Source organism: Anticarsia gemmatalis, chromosome 22 (assembly GCF_050436995.1).
Source record: "Anticarsia gemmatalis isolate Benzon Research Colony breed Stoneville strain chromosome 22, ilAntGemm2 primary, whole genome shotgun sequence".
Classification (NCBI taxonomy): domain Eukaryota; kingdom Metazoa; phylum Arthropoda; class Insecta; order Lepidoptera; family Erebidae; genus Anticarsia; species Anticarsia gemmatalis.
In genome coordinates, this window is record NC_134766.1 from 1,194,079 (window position 1) to 1,211,801 (window position 17,723).

At 35.1% G+C, this 17,723-nt stretch overlaps 1 protein-coding gene across 1 annotated transcript in view; it reads right to left on the reverse strand.

Moving 5' to 3' along the window:
* The window catches only part of Hasp (Hig-anchoring scaffold protein), a 122,497-nt gene that overhangs the window by 63,325 nt on the left and 41,449 nt on the right, over positions 1-17,723 (reverse strand). The window lies entirely within an intron of this gene.

Sequence of the window (17,723 nt, forward strand, 5' to 3'; positions counted from 1 at the left end):
GCCTCTGTTGTCATAAAAATATTATCTCTATGTGAAGAAACGTTTCCGTCCCCTTTTGGGTTTGTGTTGAGGCTCTGTAAGATAATAGTTTTATGCTTTTACGCCTCATTTGGCTTTCAGCGTATATTCTAGATAGGTAGTAAGTTTGATGCTATGGTTACTCTTAATAAAACATTTTAGAAAGATTGGCATTAGTTATTTGCATCAAAATTTGAGGTTTATAGCCAGTTCCGCTCAGCGGGCTGTTAATGTTCGTTAAGTTAAGCGACGTTGGTGCGGTCATTCCATAGACGGGTAGCATAGTGGAATTCGAATTGAGCGTCTACTTCCTTTGGAACGCAAAAAATACTTATGTACTGGTAATAAATTGTCTACTAAGATAACAGTCTTTAAGCCGTGTCAAAGGCCTTTTCGGGAGGCTTAAAAAATGTGACTTTTACCTCTAACCATATGATAGAATGAAAAAAATCTGTAAGATTAAAAAGTAAGCTCTTGAAAGCTAGTCGATAGCAGTGACTGTAGACCATCGCACTATAGACCAGACAAATCAGTCATAAATTCACCCAAACCAGAAATCGAACCTGAAACCTACCCATTCTCATAATCTTCATTCCTTTGTAATTATTTATCGCCAAAGCTAAGCGACTACCCTTATTTACGCACACATTATCAGGTCGTTTGAGCACTTTTGCAAATGGCCGCCAGAGGGCGGTGTAATGGCCGTGTTTAGGATCATCGAACGTCTACAGGTGTTCAAGAGAGGTATATTTAGACCATGGCTCATTATAAATGCGGGCTTTTGGTGGTTGATGTTTGGGTGTACTGATCTTAGATAAATGTTGAGTAAGTAAGTTAACTTATGTTTTATTAAAAAGTGCTCTATGGTAGTTAAAAAAAATATATGTTCAAAGATTTATCTTACACTGCTGACCCGCGCAGCTCCGCTCACGCTTTCTTGTTTTTATTTAATACCGTGCATTTTCAAATTTATTCATCTTTTACAACTTCTCTGGACTTCCACAAATAATTCAAGACAAAAATTAGCCAAATCGGTCCAGCAATCTAGATACAGCCTAGTTAGACCCGTAATAATCGTTTATGTATTTCACCAACATCTTTACTTATACGGCACGGGAACTACCGGGATAATGCTTTGCTTTAGAAAAGTAAAGCGGAATATTGCACTTTATTTTGGTATACCGTTAATTAATTTATTAAAATCAAAATCAAAATCAAAATCAAATCATTTATTCATTTAGGTCAAGTGCTGACACTTATGATAGTCAATGATACAGAGAGTGAATTTACTTAATTACATAATAATCTTGCACCACGAAACTGTAAAATATAGTTATATCCTCAATTACCATTTATTTTAATCAATCAAACAAGACATCAGCTTTACCGAACTAAATATTAAAATTTTGGAGAAAAAATATTTATTTATCTTAAGTTTATACAATAATTCAAACTTTCTCCCTACTTACCAAAAAGACATTGACCTTATCAACTCCTCTCAGATCTATTCCTTCCAAAACGGTTAATTATCCTCCCAAGATAATTAATTACTGAGTAATTATTATAATTAAACGCCATCATTAGTCGGCAGATGGTGGCTATCTGGACGTTTTCCTTATGGTGACTTTATGGGAAAAAGAAATGGGAAATGTTATGGGAAGAAAAAATAATGGGAACGTAATTTATTTGACTATCTCCTTGGTCAAGGGTAGGAAATGACAAAACGCAGAGTCCTCCAGGTCATTTCTTTTCTGGGAAACGAGTAGAGTGGTATTAAATATTATGTAGAAGAACGGTAATTTGAGAGAATATAATGTTCTTAATAAAAAATATATGGTCTCCCTGTTGTTTTTCATTCATTAAAAATGTTTTAGTCAACGATGTTTATCAGCAATTTGAGCTTGAGCACTATTATTTTATGAATAAGGTCATTATATTATTTACCATATTATCAATTATGAATATGAATATCCATAAAGGTAAATGGAACTAAGGAAAGTCAGTTGCTACTTGTTTCAAACCCTGAAACTTCCTTTGCGTTATAAATAAGTGACTCATAGATATTATTTAAACTACACATCTACCGATTTTCAAATAACATCTACGCTTAGCTCTTATATACTGAAATATTAATTTACTATCACAAACCCGTCTCGATTTCATCCTTCATTAACGCTACCAAACGCTGGCAAGTAAATTGCTTCATTCACATTCATACATACATAACGTCAAATGCCTGACTGAAGGCTCCACTCGTCCCTTTTGAAGGATATAATTCAATTTAAATTAAAGTGACACTTATAATTAAAATTTCAGAACGTCCAGAGGTCCCTTTTATGCGTAATAAACTCTAAGATTCACTAACAATTAGACCTTAAGGTAAGTACAGGTAAGATTTATAACATGAAACATTTTAGACTAATCGAGCATAGAGCAAGCCGCAAAATATAGTTAAACATTTTAGAAAACTGCGTAACAGTTTATCGTGCTATGTTAACAGTCAACAAAATAATATTACATATCATAGGATTCCGTTTTAATTTTATTTCGTAAAAAAGGTTTTATTTTTCAATTCTCACCGGATGCAAAATTCCTCAAACTTTGAAGACAGCTCAAGGGGACAGTAAAGATAGTATAACCGACTAAACAATGAACGTAAGTAATATTGCTTATCACTGTGGTCGAAAACAGAAATAACACAATTTACAAAAATAATAGCTGACTAGTATGGAGCGAATTTTAATAGCGAACAGCGAGCATTCACTCGTACATTTTTCTACATCTAATACATATTGTCCTTAACACCACCAGGTGTAGTCCCGAAGCTATTTGACTAAGAAAGTAATTATCAGCCCCTTTCATCTTCGTTCTTTACGTAATTAGGGGTCCTTTGTCGCTCCACATTCGGACCAATTACATGCGGAACACGTGGCTCGGACTAATTGTAATCACAGTAATGTGGCTTGTTGTATGAGAATTATTTATTATTTACTGCTTCTGTGGTTGGTAGTTTATGCGACTGCTAATACGAGGTCTAAGGTTCGATTCCCTATCACGTGTCTTAGGTGACAATTAGTGTACCCATAACTTTTAAACTCTCGCGTTGCATGTTTAATATAAAATAGAATACGGGAATTAACGTGAACACGCATTTTACCTTAAAATGCCTAACGTTTTGGCGCAGGTTGCACTCGCCGTGGTCGCAGGCTGACTGACTAGGTTACGTTAAATTGATGGTCATGATTCAGTCTATTGCTGCTTTGACGTAACGTGTTAATCGCTGTAGTCTAAGGAAGAACGCAATGTACAGCAAAATGGATTTAAAATAGTTGTCAACTGAGATACGCGATAGCCCTGGTCGGTCAAAGTGCTTTAGGTCTTTTCTAATTTGTATTAGCATATTTTTAATAGACTTGCCTACTATTACATAGAAATAAGATTGTTAACGGCGAAACGACCGAGGCAGTGATTTTTCATACTTTAATTAAAAATAGATGAATTTTCATAAATATTTTCAGTATGTATAATAATTTTTACGTGTAAATAACTTCCTAGAATCAAGAGAACAACAATATCATTAAAATAACTCTTCAGATTATTAACCCAATTCCCAATACAACAAAAATATACTTCAAATTAATACAAACACTGACAAACTATCGGCAGAGCAATCCCGGAGCGGTCCCGCGGGATATCCCGGGAAATTCCCATCCCAACTTGTTGTACTAAATAAATAATTAGCCACTCAATCCCGAGGCCGGGCTAATCTGTTGGGACCCTGCGATATGCTTGGGCCCCGTTTGCCTGGAATTCAGGCAACTGGTTAAAAGTGGGATTTGTTTAGACATGCTCTTTATTTCGAGTGTATTGTAGGCTAGGGATGTGGGATATAAGGCCTGAATTTTGTGTGGTGTTGTATTGTGTTAGGTTATTTAAACGTGGTGATGAAAGTACTGTTGCTTTATGCCGAAATTTTTATGTTGTCGTGACGCTTTTCATATGGAGTGTGTGAAATTTGCGCTGTCGAAAAATTTTAGACTGACTTAATAATTAGGGATAGGAGGTTCTCTCTCTATATTGTTTTTATGTTTGTTACAATATAACTTTATACTGGTAGAATAGATTTTTATGTATTTTATCTAAAGGTGACTTCTATGTAGTACCATTTTTATTTTAATAAGATTAAACGAGTAGTTTTTAAATATGCTTGAAAATACATAGCTTACTATTATCGACATTAATGATTTAGCCATGATTTTATTTCATGGTGCTAATAAAATCATTTTTGCAATCGATTTTTCGTAAGAATTATTTATGTAAAATTATTGATAGTAATGATACTGTTTGCAAAATCCTCCTTATAAATTCTTCCAAGCAATTTTGATAGTACATTTTGATCGCAAGGTCTTTTCGAAAGGTTCAATTCCCGAGACGGCTTTAAAGTTATTTGGTTTTTCATGTAGCTAACTCACGTAATGGGCCCGTCCCGATATTACCTACTTGGGACCAATATTGTGAACGTTGAAAAGTACCAATATGTACGTATATTTATACTTCAGTCAGTCTATAAACAATATTTTTCTCTTCTGCTCATACCTTTGGGTATAACAGCCGTGATATTAAAAACTAAAGTATCGCGTCTGTTATACCAAAAGTGTAGGCATAATGAAACAATCCAAATCAAATATTATTTAGATCACATGCTGACACTTATGATAGTCAATGATATATAGAGAGTGAATTTACCTAAGTAGATCAAGTACACCCATCCGTTGCCATTTACCGGACACGTAACCAAACTACGGACTACTATTAAGAAATATAAGAAACGAGCAATAGTAATGCTCGACCGGGGAATCGAACCCGCGACCTCACAATCAGCAGTCGTACACACTACCCACCGCGCCACAGAGGCAAAAAGAAAGTAATCAGGAAAAACAAACCACGTTTAATAAACTCTTTATTTGTTTACTTTCTAACAGTATTGTTGTCCTCTTCTCACGTATATCGTGGTCTCATTCATCGAGGAAATGGAACTATTTCCATGCACGACACAGGCTAGCGTTCAAGGGAAATACAATGGCGGGCGGAGTAAGGAAACGAATACTATACATTAATTATCTTGTGTGATGTGCGCATGTATGCACGGAATATTAGGGTGCGAGTGCAGGTGGGCGGAGCGGGGATGAGCAAGCGATTTGGCGATGTAAATAATACACGAACTTTATTTTGACTACCTCCGTGGCGCAGTGGTTTAGGTCACCACACCGCTACGTCATACACTACGCGTTGCGTCTGGAGGTCGTGCGTTCGATTCCCACGCGGAGTAATTATTTGTGCGATCCACAAATAATTGTTTCGGGTCTACTTGTACTGTATCTCCATTGTTTGTATGTTTGTCTTTAAAAGAACATGTACAATCTTTACAGTCCCGACAATTTAATAGAGAGCCTATGCAGGTTCGATTAGCCTAGATTATAATTTACAATTCTATGCATATACAAAATAAAGTTGCCGTAATCAATAGGCTTCAGCTGCCCAAGCCTATAGGTCATTGATGACGTGAATGTTGAATTGTATATACCTTCGACAGCTCTGCAAAGTAACGCTGCATATAAGGCTCTCTATTAAGTTGTCACTGTCTGTCTAGTAAACTTTCGCGGTTAAATTCCTAAATTGATTTTAAGAGAAGATCTGGGATCAAAATAGAACTACATAAATTTTCGAGTATTAATTTTTTTATGGCAATACAAACAGATCTTCCATTTATTCTGAATAATTAGGATTAATTAAAACCACCGCATATAAACCAAAATTATTTCTTAAATAAAAAACGCCATTTTCCATACAAAACGAAACCGACAATCGTATAAAATTCACGTAATTTATGTGATAAATTATTTAACGCTATAAAAATGAAAATGATCAATTTCCACGTTGGCAGTGAGGAATGTTCATAATAATTGATGACTTTAGCGAAATGCATTAATTTTCTATAACCATGACGATAGTTCACACATGAAAACACTCGTGGTTTATTAGGTACAGGACTGAGAGTAGCGGAGAGGGGAGCGAGTTTATGCGATCAGCGATTTTAGTGATGAATTTATTGGTAGGTATTTTGTTTAGTATAGCAATTTAAATTTAAACCCTTGAAAGATTGAATAATAAGTTTAATATTTTATATTCGTTTCTTGTAATTATGAATTGTATTACTTGATAGTACCCTTTAAAATGCACTATAAAAATATAACGTAAGATTTGGAACAATCGACACGCTGTACTAAATATGACAAGCGTCGTTATTTATTCCATGGACTTTCTTGGAGAAAAGGCATGGTTGTATTTATGATATATTTCTGTTACTGAGATGATCACGAAACGATTGGATTTTCAATGACAACTGCTTACAAAAATATTAAAATAATAAGTAATAATAAAACCCCTAACTTACACGTTTTTTGAATAGTGGATGACTTAGATCAACAAATGACATAATTCAACTCAAAACATATACAACAAATCACTCAATCCGCTTATGCAAATCGCTCCCCGCTCCGCTCGTCTCAGTCACCACACTCTTACATAGTCATTAGAGCGCGCACTTTTACCGGAACCAAACCCGACACCACCGCGATAGTAGCCGGAAGGTGTTCTGCTAATACTCCTGGGAATTAGCTGCCGTGATTATGTTGTATCAATGGAATGATCTATGTAATCGAATATCTTTGTAGGATTATTGTTAAGTTAAGTTAAGTAAAGTGAGGTTGGTTTATGGATGGGTCGGTGTTTGAGTGGTAGATTAATGTTTCGTAGTTTAGGCAAGATAATATGGTCTTGTTTGTTATTATGATATATGTGTATGTGTACTAGTGTAATAGTATTAGACATGTAGCTAAGTGTAGTGCCATACTTGCGGACCGTTCCTCTCAACATGCTCACAATTTATGATACATTTATCAAAATTGCGATGTGTTCTTCGTAACGTTGAACATTCAAGTAAAGTGTGTCGTCTCTCACTAAGGGAGGAAACTCTTGCCCAGCAGTGGGCAGCAATAAACAGTTATTGTTTTAATTGGTTTAATAATAACAGCTTAAGTCTGCTTTGCTTATTATGTTTATATCTGAAACTATTACTCCTATTCATTGCATAAAGAAAAATAACTTTTAACCTTTATCATCATTAGAGCGCGCACTTTTACCGGAATCAAACCCGACACCGCCGCGATAGTAGCCGGAAGGTGTTCTGCTAATACTCCTGGGAATTAGCTGCCGTGATTATGTTGTATCAATGGAATGATCTATGTAATCGAATATTTTTAGAGAATATTGTTAGGTAAAGTTATGTATGGTGAGGTTGGTTTATGGATGGGTCGATGATTGAGAGGTAGATGGAAGTCTTTAGGCATATTTATCTGTAGAATGTACATAAAGTCAAATAATTATTATTATTTGACTGCCTCCGCGGCATAGTGGTTAAGGTCGCCATGCCGCTTCAACTGCGTCGGGAGATTCCCACACGGATCAATTAATTGTCCAATCCACAAATATGGTTTCGGGTCATTTTACACGTGATGAAATATTATATCATAAAAAGTCAAAGGTACAGAATCTTTGACTATCTAAACGATTATTTAAGGACAGCAAAGCATATGAACATTATTTTCGAGTGACTATAAAATATAGAAAGCATCCTAATAACGAAAAACTCAGAGAAAAGTACAGCAACTCAGACTCGTTTCAGCGAGTGATATATTTTCAAGGATTACATGAAAAATATCTCCGTATATCGCAATTCCTAACACCTTGGCGTTATTTTCCTCACTGGACAGCACTTCCACGAGAATTGCTACGAGAATATGAAAATTCTTAAGTTACTGACCCATAAACAGTTTTGTAGAATATTTCTTCAAGAAATTTTCAGTTGGGAGTAAAATATTGCACGTTGGATGCAAAGCAATATGGGTAATTGAAATTTCTGTTTATGTATCGCATGTTCGATACTCGGAAAATAAATATTTAACTATATTTGTAGATTTATTATCGGGCTTACAAATATAAGGGTAAGCCAAAAGGATTGTGGTATTATTTTAAAATACCATCTATAATACATGTAAAATGCAATAAAGAATTGAGAATAGAGGTTGGTTTTTAGGCCTTTTTTTTAGAAAAAACAACTCCCACACTAAGAATTGCTCTTGTGTCGCGGGGACTTTAAAAAAACATACAAACAACGATCATAAAGTATAGACCCGAAGACCAGACTGACTGAGTCGCCCAAATAATTGTACCATGCAGGAATCGAATCCACGACCTTACAAAGCAATGGTAGCGGCGTGGTAACCTAAAAAATGTATGTAGTGTTCGATTGTGTGTATTTTTATGTATGTCACTCGATTTCTCCGTCAAATTGTGAACTGATAATGACAATAACTTTTTTTTCGAAAATGAACTTATTACCTAACCGATTACACGCAAGCATATGCCATCTAGCATTCGGCATTAGACACGCAATGCATTCAGTACATATTTCTTATAAAATTCTCAGAGCACTTCATGTCCGCTGTTAGTTTACTTTTAACATCACAAACACGCCATGAACCTCATAAGAACCTACTTAAAGATGTGAAAAACATTATTTCACTTTTACCAGTTCCATACAAAGGGTAAAAAAATCTGTCTGTCTGTTTGTCCGTCTGTCTGACACCAGGCTGTATCTCATGAACTGTAATAGATAGAAAGTAAAAAAATCACAGATTATGTATTTCTGCTGCCGCTATAACAACAAATACTAAAAAGCAGCATAAAATAAATATTTTTAGGGGCACATTTCACATACAAGAACTACGTTAAAAAATCCGTTTTTTTTCTGTTGTTAGTTTGTGTAGCGCCGTGGCAATCCTAGCTTTATGACTTAATCCGCCAGTAACACAGTAGTAAATAAAATATACCGATTTTTTTTTAAGTCGCAACTTTTCGCTTGTTAAGCAACCATTTTGAATAAGTACTTTTTAGCCGTTTTTTTATAAATTATGGCACAGAACTCTTCCTGCGCAAGTCTAACATGCACTTCAAAGGTTATATTTTTCTAAGTACTTTATAGCAAAACGCTGTCAACTTTCGTTCCTACACATTGTGTTAAAAAGTTCACACAACGTCTAGTTTTTACCGAGTGAGATGTGCGTGTACACTTATGTAATAGAATCACTTTACTATAAATCGTGCGACGAACTTGGTTTCTCTGAATCTTGCCGGATATTGTTTGTATCTATACTAATATTATAAAGCTGAAGAGTTTGTTTGTTTGTTTGTTTGAACGCGCTAATCTCAGGAACTACTGGTTCGATTTGAAAAATTGTTAGATAGCCTATTTATCGAGGAAGGTTATAGGCTATATATCATCACGCTACGACCATTAGGAGCGGAGTAGTAACGAAAAATGTTACAAAAACGGGGAAAATTATGACCCATTCTCTCTTACGTGACGCAATCGAAGTTGCGCGGGTCAGCTAGTCTATTTTATAGTCTTAACGTGTTTTTATTGTTATAATATTACCTATCTATTTCTTTTTGTTATAATTTTACTTTCATAGGGCGTGAATTTGCCATCTACCGGGCACGTTACCAAACTCTGGGTTACCTTCGAGAAAAATTCTTTGATAATTTGGATATTACCTTCGGACGTCTTGAACAACTTTGACACTAGGTTGACCACTAGCCATACGACAAGAAGACAAGAAGAAGAATGGATAAGACCTATATTACTTTTGCTGTTCCAGGATTCGAATCTTGACACCTTATGATCAGTAGTCCAACTCATTTATTCGTCGTATTAGTTCGGAGTTACGCTCACCGGTCGGTAAACGATCTGTGGGTTAAGCATCTAATCATTTCATAGATGGGTGACCGCATAGTGGTATTTGGGCGCCTCCGTGCTTTGGAGGGCACGTAAAACGTCGGTCCTGGTTGTTGTCAATTAAGATAACAGCCGATAAGCCACGTCAAAGGCCTTCGGGCGGCTTGAACAATTTTGGCACTAGGTTGACCACTAACCATACGAGAAGAAGAAGACTTAATTAACTGCACTGCGCTAAATAATGGCATTATAGCAAACGCAAGCAAATAAAAACAAAACATTCATAATAATTTATGAAACAGAGCAGACCAGAAAGAAAATAATAAAAGTATTACGGGTACAAAACAATAAAGTTTGTAGATAAAGTGCTTGAAATACAAACCGGGTTGTTTAATGCGATACCACTTGCAATGAAAGTACTGAAACTAGTCATTATGAATTATATTCTAGTTTATTATACTTAGTTAGTAAATTAAGGTTTTTATTTAGTTCCTTACTGGTAGACAATGTTGTGAATTGTGAGTTTTTAAGTTTTAAGTTCGATTCTCGTATGTAATGTGTAAGTTAAGTTAAAATTTTTGTTTCGTAAAGTAAATCCAGGATTTTTGTGTTTAGTTTTTGTTATAAGCGGTAGTGTAGTGTAGACCAGCAGATGTTCAAGTTTGATTCTCGGGTGGTGTTAAGTGAGCTAAGCGATTTTTTTTTTAGTTGAATTTGACATATGCCCCAAGAACAACCCCGCCTTGGGAATTAAACGTTGGAAATAAAATCATACACACTACCATTTAAATTACAACAATAAAATCTTAAGCAACTTTTATTAAGAATTTTACTTGATTCGGAAATCAAACCAAGACCATCACTAGAGCAGTATAATAGCATGATTATATATAAGAAACGGGTATAACTAAACTTCGAATCATAATTTTAGCTTATCCAGAAGTCAAATCAAAGCCCATAACTTAGAGTCACATACATGCTATAAAGACTGGTCTAATTTATAAGTGTTTTCAACCCCTAAATGGCACTTTCTATCAACGAAATGAATAAAATCGTTACCTTACTTTATTGAACAACCCTTAGCTTTTAACCAATTTATGTTCAAAAGGTCTTAAGTGATATATGAGGGGTTTTTCACATTATATTTGACTTAAGACCCGAGATATAGAGACGTAATAAGGCTTTTATTACTGGCAGGGATTGTAGAAAAAAGATATTAAGAATTTAATTAAATTGAGAAGTGTTTTTTTTGTACTTTGATAATTCGTGAAAGAGTTTTTGTAAAGAAGTGTTTTTTTTGTAAGTTTGGAAGGCCCCTTGTGATAGCTAAAGTAGAGTTCAATTAGGTGATAGTTCCTTTACAATATGACTATAATTAAATATATCAAAGAAAATTAATTACACTAATTTGCCGATTTCTTTTTTAAAGGACAATTTATTCCCGCACTAAGTTTTGCTTTTGTGTCGCGGAGACTTTTACAAACATACAAACAACGGACACAACGTACAAGCACACCCGTACCAACTATCTGTGGATCGCGCAAACATTTGATGATCCATATGTGAACCGAACCCACGCCCACCCAACCCAATGTTAGAAGCGTGGCGACTTTAACCACTGCGCCACGGAAGCCGTCAAAATATTTGTATGTAAGCAAAGAAAAGTACAAAAGCCAGCAGGCGTCAAGTGTTAAGAAATAAACAACAACCATTTCATCAAACATAATTCATAGTAACCAACTGCACATACAACTTTATCACCCGACTTCCCCCATTTTGGCGACAAAATACACCCCCATATTTCACTTGTATTATCACGAACGACCCTTAACCTAGATTGAGAGCCTTGGCCCAAATACCCGTATACATGTGTTCACCCCCGGGATTGCCCAGCCGTTGGGAAAGTTCCGAGTTCGGAGTTTGGAGTTCGCAGTTGTGTGTGATTAGATTGTGTGTGACTTTGAAGTTTTGTATGACAATGTGGTAAGTGGGGTTGGAGTTGCGAGTTTGATTTCTGGGTAATTAGTTTTTATTTTAATTGAGTATGACTGTTGGTTTGTGCGATATAATTGTATTTTTTTTTGTGCAGTTATTTTATAGTACATTTTTTGTATAAAATAGCAATTTAGTTTTTTTAATATGAGGAAAAAACTGGTTTTTAAATCGAATGACAGTCTTGATAGAACCTTGGTAAGTATGTTTTGTTTGTGTTTAAAATAAGAGATTCACAGATTTATTTAAATACAGAAAAAAGTCTAACTTAATATAAAATAGTTATGCCCAGACAAAGGACTTTATTCTCGATCGACTCAGACTGAAATGACCAATAACCCCAATTAAACCCCAAATACAACCTCCTATTTTAATTCATTAATCTTAATTCATTAATCTTAATAAATATCATTACAGCGTCATAAAAGCTAGTTTCATGAACATCACAATGTTTTTCACAAATATTTTCTAATATAAAATTCTCTTTCAACTGTCTACGGTCTCAAGGTTCCGTCTGTGACCTTTCCGACCTTTTGATAGTTATTACATAACTAGTTCGTCCCACAGCTTCACTCGTGTTTACACTGAATTTTCGGCTCTCTTGTGTCATAGTGAGACTTTTGATAGCCAATAGTTTTCCTTACATGCACAGACAAGTTATTTTATCCCAATATTATTTTTTGTTTGGCGGAGGTCCTTCTCCAGCAGCCGGAGAGGCAAGGGTTGAAAATAGTTGTTTTTCAAACAAAGGCGCCAAAATTATCATTTTTTTTATAAATCAGTACTAATACTATAAATGCGAATCTGTACATCAAATCTGTGTTCTTTTTAAAAAAATATGAAGAACGACTTAAGGGGAGAAACATTGTGTACAAGCGAAGCTGTGAAGGTGAGCTTTTTTCAAATACAGTAAATTTCTTAATATATCTAGTAATTTTAAAGATAATGTTAGATACTAGTTCAAACAAACAAACAAAAATTCTTCAGCCTCTTTTTATATAGTACAAAAGTAATGTTTGTCAAAGTAATTTGTTGAATGGGGAGTGAAATGGAGAAAACTTGCTTCAGTGTGATATTACAAGTTTTTTCAGTGAAATCCTATAACAAGTTATAGGTTATTTTACATAACAATATTTTTGAATTGTTATCATCACACATTTTTGCATTACAAAAAAATAAACGTTTAACGTTTCTCTAAAATATGGATTTATATAAAAGTAGAGTACTCCTTGCCAATTGCGTCCAGCAGTCTGTAAACCATTAGCAGGTTAAGCAACCTTTGGCGCGGTAGTTTGATAGCTGGGTAGGCGTTTATAGGTGTTTGACATAACCTTTCCCACTTGGTCTTCCTTGTTGTCAAATCAGCCGAGGTCAAAAACAGAGATAAGGAAGAGAACTAGCTCGTAGCACCGTGTGTCTATTTACACGAACTATTTGGAGTCACTTTTTTCCTGAAAAACTGTTTTTAATAATCACGTCATTAAGTATATACGCAATGATTTTATCCATTAAAAAAACTTTATCTACCTACAGCCATTTTAATATCTATATCAAAACTCCGACTAACACGGATTCAGAAAAACCTCAATGGAAACAAATAATAAAGACTCTAATTAACAACCTCGTTACGACAATAATTTCAGGCACAAAAAAAAATGACATTTTCTCCCGACGATAACCGTAAAACCGGTATAACACGAACCGTAACACTACCGTATCTCGGCGGGAATAGCAGATAATTTATCCGGTATTAGTCGGTAATATTCGGTTATATTCGGTAATGTTCGGTTTTTACGATCGCCTCTATTGTCGGCTGTCGCCAAAATTGATGTAGCGCTGCAATCATTTACTGTCGTGTTTATTAGGATAAATTGTTAGCCAATATTTGTTTAGGAAATGGTTTATTAGACTATAGTACAACAACTTAGTAGAGGGCCTTGGCATGCAGGATTTATCTGATTTTTTATTTAAAAATTGCCTCTGTGGCGCGATCGGTAGTATATCCGACTGCTAACGACGAATTCCTAGGTTCGCTTTTCAGATAGGACAAAGTGCTATTGGTATTTTTCTATTTTTTATTATATTATTCACAATAGAAGTCCGGAGTTTGGTAACGTGCCTGGTATCTAGCAATTAGCTTGCCCACTATAATGTGGGACCGTTAATGGCGAAACGCGTTTGTGCATATAACTCTGCCTGCACCCTTGGGTACAACAGGCGGCATATCGCTCCTTCAATGCAAAAGGGCCACAACTCAAAAAAAAATTAAAATCGTTTTATTGCAAAAATGACACCTGAACCGACTATATTTTATAGTAAAAAAAAAAACCCCATCATTTTTGCTTATATTATGGCTGCACTGACTTACTGCCCTTTTTGCATTAGCTCACTTTGACAGGTAATGTCAGTGCAAAACAGCCACTTTGTGAGTTGCGCCCGGAGATTCAACGCAAATGCTCGTCAGTTGCATGAAAAAGTGCCACAATCCAAAATATGTCTGTGTTGGGTGCAAAATTTCAAGTTAATGTGATTATATTTTACAATACAAAACTGCCATATTTTGGAAAACGTCCTTTTTGCATTCTAACTATAGTATTTGTTACCATATTTCGTAATACAACAGTGCCATATTTCTGAAAACGACCGTTTTGCATTCAAACACTAGTATTTGTTATTATATTTTGTAATATAACAGTAGCATATTTTGAAATACGTCCCTTTTGCATTAAATTATTGTGGAATAAATAATCATTTTTAGCGTGCTAGAATGGGAAGGCCAGAAATATGACCGTTTGGTTTTAAATAATTATATAGAAATAATTTTAGTTTTCGTTACAATTTTAAAAATAAAATAATACATTTTGATGCAGGCAAAGTAAAGAGGCACCCTTTCCTTTCAAATTCCTCTTTCAGGGGCTAGATCCGACCAGTCCTTTTCAAATGCGTCTAAATCATCCCGCCATCTCCATTTAAGTCTCCCGCGTCTGCTATGACCATCTTCTGGCATCCAGTTGGTAGATATGCGGGTCCACCTTTCCGAATGCATACGGATAATGTGGCCGGCTCAGTTCCATTTCAGGCAGGCGGTCTTCTCCCTTACATCGGCTATGCGAGTTTGGGAGCGCAGTATAGAATTTCGGACGTGATCTGTTCTTTTGATGCATAATATACTATGCTCCATCGCTCTCTGGCTCTTTCTGGTTTTCCGTAAGGGACCATGTTTGGGCAGCGTAGGTAAGGACGGCTAGTAGGTATAAACATGTCGACGAGCTTTCACTTCAGTGACAGTGGAAGGTTACCCTTCATTAGCTCTTTCCTGGACCAGGATCTCTTTCAGGCACTTGTGACACGTTTGTCCAACTCTTTGTCCCGTCGGTTGTTAAAAGAGGTTATCTGGCCCTAGCAAGTGTACTCGTCGACATAGTCTATGACGTGCCTGTCTACTTCGACCCTACGTTTTGTGTTGTTGGTCATAACCTGTGTTTTTGTACGGTTCTTACTCAGTCCAATCTGAAGGTTTGCCGTGCTCAGATCTTTGAGCATTGATTCGAGTTCCGATGCCGAAAAAGAGAAGAGGACTATGTCATCTACAAAACAATGGTTTGTTAACTGTTTACCACTTACAACTATGCTTTTGATTGCCATAACACCGCCAGGCTCCTGAAAATTTCTCTGAGGGTGCTGGTAAATAATTTGGGAGATAGCGGGTCTCCCTGTTTCACGCTTCTTTGGATTTGGAATGATATTGTTGTCTATTGTTTTGATGAGTTTGATGTATGAAGGTTCGATTCTACATAGTATCTTTAAGTAGGAATTGGATGGAGTGATGATTCTATGGCGGAATGAGTAATGCTGTCAAAAGCTTTGGAATAATCCACGAATGCTCAATATAAAGGCTTATAAAACTCAAAAACCTTTTCTATTATCTTATTTCTTTAATACTCCTGCTGCACTCAGTCTACTCGTCACGTTACCCATTGATTGATGATGATGGTTGATGTTTAATTTTACTAAATAATGAAAGTTACGCACAAAGTTGATCTCAATAATTTTACTTACTTAATAAAAAGTTAAGATTTTTTTATTTAGATTGTTTAATACAATGTTTTCCTGGTCTATTCAGTTATGGTTTTACTTAGTAATTATTATTAAACTTTTTGATACGGTTTTTTTACCAAAAAAGTACAATTAACCATTTTTATTTGTAAAACTGTGTTTAATTTTTGACATTTTTCTCATAATATTGGTTCAAATTTTGAATGCAAAAGGGACTTATATGCTTTTTTCTCTTAATAGGTAACAGCTATTACAAAGTTTATTTTGTAGAAAGATAGAGCTAAAAAATACGCATCTAATGATATATTAACATCTTATATTTAATAAATAAATATATGAAATGTTATAAAAAAACAGTTTCAAAAATTTGTTTTGGCTCTCCTGTAAAATTTATAGATTTCGATTTGTGGCCCTTTTGTATTCAAGGAGCGATATTAGTACCTATGTATAATATTTTTTGCGAGTAATAAAACGTTTGACTTAATGATGCCCTCACCTATACTGTCATAAATCCATGGGAAAATAGCCCATAGAAAGAAGAGCGCCATGAGTGTAAGTAACAATGGGCAGAACTATATTTTTCCTATACACAGTGACTATAAATACCTTCATAAACTACAGCGACCGTTGCCGTTTGCAGAAAACGTCATCCTATTGAGAATCTCTCCTTTATAAGTACATATTATTATATTGTCTTCTATTTATTGACACTTGAGTGCTATTCCTATGTATTATGTTATTTTTTATTCGATGTGGTGGGTAATATAATAATTCTGAGATTTCGATTGGTCCTCGAATGTCTTTCTATTGTTTTAGGAAACTAATACTATAGTACTTATAGTGTTCCGTTTTTATTATATCGGGGATGCTTATTTTCGTTCATTAATATAATGATATACGCTTTTCGATAATGAACTAGCGTTCGTCGTAAGTTAACCGTGAATAAATGAAAATGATTGAATCCAAATTTTATTGGTACTGCCACCATTAATTGCAAATAATTACAATATTTCTATTACGAGTTCTGAATCACAAATTATACTACGCAAATTCCATTATCCATGCACAATTTCTTGACAGCAAAAAAAAGAAAACTCAATATTTTTGGCATTAAACAAATTGCTTCTTCAACAAAATATATAAAACTGTGATAATAGTCCCCAACCAGCCAGCCAACGTGGTGGACTCAAGGCTCAACCCTTCTCTCATTCCGGGAGGAGACCCTTTCCCAGCAGTGGGAATTTAATAGGTTAAATTTATTTAATAAAACATAATTTTTAATTTCTTGCAATATTTAAATATCCTCATAAAAATTCTAAGCCCACAAAACGATACCTACACACATCGTAGCATACCAATCTCTTTACCACAAAGAAGCACCACACAGTACCTTTCCAAACATATTTGTAAAATGTGGAAATATAAGGGTTTTATCGTAAAAGGGTGTATCACGGTATCTAAATGATGTTGCTATTTCAAAGATATTGGCACAAGAATTTAAGGATTTTTGCCAAAGTTGATGATAAAAATAGATTTATTGTAGGCATTTTGAAATTTGTGTGGGTGAAAATGAAAACGGTTTTGATTTTATTTTTATTGGGTATGTTATTGTTTTGTGTACAATATGTAGAACATTTTCATCATATTCATATCATCATAACATTTTGAAGGCTATAGGCTATTATCACGCTACGACCAATAGGAGCAGAGTACTAGTAAAAAATGTTACAAAAACGGGGGAAATTTTGACCCAATCCCTCTTATGTGACGCAAGCGAAGTTGAGCGAGTCAGCTAGTGAAC